Below are 6,237 nucleotides of genomic sequence, written 5' to 3'. Positions count from 1 at the left end.
TGGGTTTGAACTGCATGGATCCACTTATACATGGATTTCTTTCTGTTTCCCTGGGTTTTGCATCCGTGGATTCGACCAACTGTGGCTAGAACAACAGCGTTTTGGATCCTCCACTGGAAATCCACAAGGGGTGCTTGAACCAACCCCCTGTGGATCCCTAAAAACAGCTGCAGTTAAGTTTCTGGAGAGTCAAAAGTTTTATGTAAATTTTTGACTGGGGGGGGGATCAGTGAGCAGTTTAAAACATTTGTTTCAATTAAATATTAAATATGAAAACAACATTTCAAACACGTGAAGAACCTAAAGACTAATAAAACACCCGTGACTCTAACACCTGGCTTAAGAGCTGGAACGTCACAATTACCCAGAAGCCCCGCTGTCCAATCGCATCCCTGCCCTCCTCTGCAGAAGAATCGGCTGCCAGAATTGAGTCCCCGCTAGTCCCTTGCTTTACTGTTACCACATGTGCGTGTACCCCTTAACACACACGACTTAGTTCTGCATGCTATTTTATAAAAATAAAATTGTACTTTACGTATGTGCTCTTTTATGACTTTCTTTTAAAACAATTGTATCGATCAATTATATCGTATGTACGAAAACACACAGTCATCGTAAGTGTTCAGCGTGGTGAATTTTCTCAGAGTGAACACGCCCCTGGATCAAGGCACAGAAGATTGTTATCACTCTGGCAGCCCTCCTGGGCCCCTCCCAGGTACTATGTCCCTCCAAAGGGAGCCGATAGTCTGACTTCGAACATCACAAAACGTCATAAAAATTATATGAATGGAATCAGTGTCTAATTTTATACACTCAGCTTTATGCTAATCCACGTTGCTACACGTAGCTAAAATCATTTGTTAGTGCTGTACAGTGTTCTATTACATGACTATATTACACTTTCCATATTTATTTGTCTATTGATGGATATTTGGGCTCTTTCCAATGTTTGCTATTACAAACAAGGATGTTATAGACATTACCAAATGTGTCTTTCTTAAGCCCAAATGCAAAGGTTTCTTTAGGAGAAATTAGGAAAGGAATTTCAGTGTCACAGAACACAGTTAGTGTTGGCTTTATCAGGTGACTCCAAATGTGCAATCAGCACTCACCACTAAAAATAAAGAGCTTTGCCAATCTAATAGGTAAAAATTTAAATCTCATTGTTTAAATTTGCATTTCTTTCCTTACATTTATTTCATTATTATATTTTAAAAAGCTGTTCATTGGCCATTCCTAGTTTTTCTTTTATGGGTTTTCTGTATTCTCAACCCATTTTTCTGTTGGGTTGCTGGTAGTTTTCTTAAGAGCTCTTAAAAACCTTCATATATTAAGGGTAGTACTCATTACACATACATCTACTCAATTTATAAATTGAGACATAACTGACGTAGAACATTACTTTCGGGTATACAACACAACTGGATTTTGCAATTGATACAATTGTGTTTATACAACACAATTGGATTTTGTGTATGTTGCTAAATGATCAGCACAAAGCCAAGTTAACGTCCGTCACTGCACATAGTTACAAACACTTTTCTTCTTGCAGTGAGAACTTTTAAGGTGTACTGGTTGCAACATTCAAATATATAATACAGTACTGTTAACTATAGTCACTATACTGTACATCAAATTACTAGGGCTTATTTCTTTTATTGGGTTGGCCAAAAAGTTTGTTTGTTTTTTCCCATAAGATGGCTCTAGTAGCACTTAGTTGTCTTTCACTTCATTCGAAACAATGTTGTCAGATAGAATTGTGACAGCTGTCATATCAGCGTGCATTAAAAACACACACGTCAAAATTGGTGAATTTTTGTGTAGCCATTTTAATATTGAAGATGGAAAAAATATACAACATTTTCAGCATATCATGCTTTATTATTTCAAGAGAGATAAAAATGCAACTGAAATGCAAGAAAAGATTTGTGCAGTGTATGGCAAAGATGCTGTGACTGATCAAATGTGTCAAAAGTGGTTTGTGAAGTTCTGTGCTGGAGATGTCTCTCTGGATGATGCTACACAGTCTGATGCTACACAGTCGGGTAGACCAGTTGAAGTAGAGAGCAATCAAATTGAGACATTAATTGAGAATAATCAACATTATACCACTCGGAAGGTAGGTAACATACTCAAAATATCCAAATCATTAAAAGTCATTGGTGAAAATGAAAAATGTGTCTTTCATTTTATAGAAAAAGCTAACTGGACATTTTGGTCAACCTAATATAACCAGAAGTTTGTACCTTTTGACCCTCTTCACCAATTTCACCCACTGCTGGCAAACCCAATCTAGTCTCTGTATCTACTGTTTCCTTATATTCCACACGTGTGAGGGAGTGAGATCATACAGCATTTGCCTTGCTCTGACTTATTTCCGTGAACATAATTCTTAGCATAATGTTCTTTTCATTGTGTAGTTCTTACAGTTTGGTTTGTGGTGCTTTTTGTCATTTGGAAGTTTGAAATGTTTATGCCATCAGAGCCACATTCTTTTTCTTTGCAGATCCTGCCCTTTCTGCTGTCAGGGCTGGGCTCAAATGTATTTTTCCACTCCAGGATGACCTGTTTGGTAAGGTGGCTTTATTTTTCATAGCTACATTGCATCTGGTGGCTTTCCAAAGTTACTGAGCAGAGGTAGTAATGGCCGGGTCAAGGCAGGACCTGGATGCTATTTCTGCTCTGCAGATTTTAGAAGTGAAAGTGTTGATGAAGTTTCTATTATCTGGAGAACTGTCTTCATCATACGGAGAATAAAAAGTGAATTGAGCTGTGCTAAGGCCAATTCTTTGCTTCTTATGCAAGGTGGTAGAAGTAATGGTGTCTTTTTCCCAGAACCCAGCAAACAGGCTGGAGTCGTTACAGCAGGGGAATTTCACCAAAGGGAGAATACCTGAGGGACAAGACTTACCTGCCAACAAGGAAGAAATGAGCCCTGCAACAGCGGCCTGGCATGGGCTCCCCTCCCACAGGGGCTGTTGATTGCTTAGGCTTTTACAATTCTCGAGCCCTGTTCCAAGGAGCTTTTGTGGTTTAAATCAATGTGCTTCTGGGAATAAGTGCCCTTATTATTTCTAGTTCACATTGTTTGCTGTGCTCTTATACCACTGTGACATAATGCCCTTTGTGCAGCTGTACAATAACAGTCCTTTCAGGAATCTCTAACAGCTTTCTAATTAGGACCCGCAACCACATGACAGATGTGGAAAACCACAGCCTAGAGACAAATGACAAAGCTTCACCTTGGTCACAAAGGAGCCAAGCCCAGGTCTGACTCCTCCCAGGAAGTTGCAGGGTCTGGCTGTACCACTGTCTGGGAGTGTATCCCTGCAGCGGTGTCTGCCGTGTTGTTAGGCCGCCCCAGCACAAGGCAGGGAGTGCTGGGCCCCTGGCAGTACTGCTTTGAGTTATCTAAGCAGCTGAGCTATCAGGTTGAGGACTGAAAAGCAGAAATTGCCAGCATTGGTACTGGTTGGTTGTGGCTCAGTGGACTGAGCGCTGGACTGCGAAGCAAAGGGTCATCAGTGGTTCAATTCCCAGTCAGAGCACATGCCTGCATTGCAGGCCAGGTCCCCAGTAGGGGGTGTGTGAGAGGCAATCACACTAATGTGCCTCTTCTTTTCTTTCTCCCTCCCCCTCTAAAAATAAATAAATAAAATCTTAAATTAGAAAGAAAGAAAGAAAGAAAGAAAGAAAGGAAAATTCCCAGCATCAGTTGAGCAATAGCTCTTGAGTTTATAACCAGTGCTCAGTGACTAAGCTTCTGGGATGGTGTAAAGCTAGGTCACTTGAAATGGAATTCTGCATTAAGTAATTAAACTTGATTGACTGCCTACTATGCACAAAGATGAACTCCCAGTGCCCCCTGTGGCTGTTCACATCCTAGATGAAAGAGGAGACACATATGGAAGCAAGGAGTTATCAGAAGCTGAGTGCCTCAGTAGAGAGCAGACCAGAAAATTGAGGTAGCACCCAGCTCCAGGGGCTTTCAGGAAAGCTTCTTGGTGAGCAGGACTTTACCCTGGGCAGATCTTTACAGATGGACTGAGCCTGCCATGCAGAGCTATGGGGAGGAGACCATTGCATGCTGAAGGTTAAGTGCATACAAAGGTCTGGAGGTGTGGAATGCTCTGGGATTCAGGGAAAAATGAAAATGTCAACATGTCTAAAGTGGCCCTGGTTATCCCAATGCTCTTTCTCCGTTCTATTTTTATAGCCAAAACTCTGTCCCTTTTTATCCTAAATAGCTTATCTTGGATGTTGAAAAGATCGAGCTTGTTTTTTGTTTGTTGTTTTGTCTTTGCACTATTGCTTTAACCCTCCACTTCTCAGGGTACTGTGGATAGGTCCAATTAGGGAAAAGACCATGTATTGGGGAATGCCCCAGAGAAAGGCACAGAGATGAGTATCTCACTGCATGATAAGGACACAAAGGCAGCTCAGGGAACTTAGCTGGGCTGTTTTCTTGTACTGTCCACAGAGCAGTCAATCCAGTCCTGGTTGACTCCCAAGCTTACCTGTCACAGGTCCTGCTGCCCAAAAGAGGGCCCTATGGTCTGAAACTTGTGGAGTAGCTATCGCTGAAAGCAGGTGGGGGATGAGGATGCGAGGGGAAATGTGAGCTGGCCAGCAATTTAACAGATGACCCCCACAGGAGTGGAAGCACCGGATGTCAGCTGAATGAGTCTGGGTTGCAGCTGGCTCTGGAGTCAGGCTGGACTGGAGTGGCCACCTCTGGCTACCTCTCCTTGCCTTTCTTTTCCTTGGTATCTTCCGTTGCCCACCCTACTTCCCACAGGGTGTTCAGGTAGCACTTTACAAACCTCCTCAGTCAATGAGAATAATTACATGGTGCACTTCTCAGGACTCACCTCTGTGATTTTGGTACCTCTGTGTGCTCTTGGCACTACAGACAAACACTGACCAGCCTTACATATGGACAGTCACTGACCAAAACCTCCTGTGTAGCAGGGACTCTACCTGCTGCAGGGTTGTACTGATAACAGGTACCATCAGTCCATGGAAAAGAAAGGCAGAGAGGGAAAAAGGGGGAAGAGGGAGGAAGGATGGACAGGGAAGAGCCTGGCAGGTAAGTGAAACCCAAATCACTCAAAGCAACAACATATTCTAACTTCTGACCAGGACAAGGCTACTGCTGGGGGCGAGTGGAGGTGATTCTAAGGAAGGAGACAGATGAGCGGTCCTTATTTTTACTTTCCTGTGAGCTCTAGGCACTGGTCCACTCCTCTAGCCTCAGGCTTCATATCAGAGTCTGAGCTGCACTCTCCACCACCACTGGGCCTCTGCGATGCCCGTGGATTGTGTTCCCGTCTCCCCACTGCTTGGAGCTTGGAACTCGTAGACAACTTGCTTTACCCCTTGTCTCCAGGGCGAACGTAGGGTCAGCGGGCAAATCGGTCAGGGCTCCCCCACGCAGGGATGTGAACCAGGGCTTGGTGCTGGGGTGGAGTTGCATTAGGGAGGGTCTTAGGAGAGAGGCTGAATCAGGCACCTAAACCCAAGGGCTGCTTTCTGTGGTAGCAGCAGTTTAAGCAAAGGTGCCGACAGCAAGCAGATCTCATCGCCTTGGGGGCTGTGCCTCTGCCTCTCAAAACGAGTCAAGAGGTTCCACACCCCTTGGGGGGAAAGGGGTGGGAAGAAAATAAAAAGAAAAAAGAGAATAATGAAAGAGTGAAGAATTCAGGATGTATTGGGTTCCCACTGGACGAGGTGAGTGAATCGGGAAGCAGTGGGAAGTACGGATTACTCGGAGATGAGGACTAGCACGCAAGGAAAACAGGAAGTGAAAGTGACAGTTCAGAAAGACACAGTGAGGTTGTGAACTGGGTTGACAGGAACAGAAGGGAAGAAACCGAGATGAACAGCCCCCTTCCTCAAAAGTAGGACAGCTCCTCTCCCTGCCTGGACACATATCTCATATAAACACATAGACACACACTTGGGAGGTGAGAGAAAACGTAATTCTTCACTCTCCCTCTCCTCCGCTGTCAAGCCCGGCGGGGGGGAGGAGGGGCCTTTCTCCTAGGGTCCTCCCTCCCACCTCTCCCGGTCCCTCCATCCCATTCTGGGCAGTGGCCAGAGGCATTTACTCTAAGGACAGGAAGAGTCACGAGGGGGTTATTTATATCTGCAGCTGCACTGCGGAGCCCTCTGTCTGGAGGGCATGTGGTGTTGGGTGGGCGGTAGGACTACACCTCCTTGCCCGGGCACAGCCCT

The 6,237-nt window shown here is 44.5% G+C and overlaps 1 non-coding gene across 1 annotated transcript; it reads left to right on the top strand.

Moving 5' to 3' along the window:
* The first annotated feature begins 5,505 nt into the window (after positions 1-5,505).
* On the top strand, positions 5,506-5,636 carry LOC123818586. Its single transcript, XR_006785655.1, has one exon. It is a non-coding gene; the product is annotated as a small nucleolar RNA SNORA68 (small nucleolar RNA).
* The last annotated feature ends 601 nt before the right edge of the window (positions 5,637-6,237 follow it).

This window comes from Phyllostomus hastatus, unplaced genomic scaffold (genome assembly GCF_019186645.2).
Source record: "Phyllostomus hastatus isolate PE091 unplaced genomic scaffold, TTU_PhHast_1.1 phas_contig_283, whole genome shotgun sequence".
Classification (NCBI taxonomy): Eukaryota; Metazoa; Chordata; class Mammalia; order Chiroptera; family Phyllostomidae; genus Phyllostomus; species Phyllostomus hastatus.
This window is presented reverse-complemented; position numbering and strand designations above follow the sequence as displayed.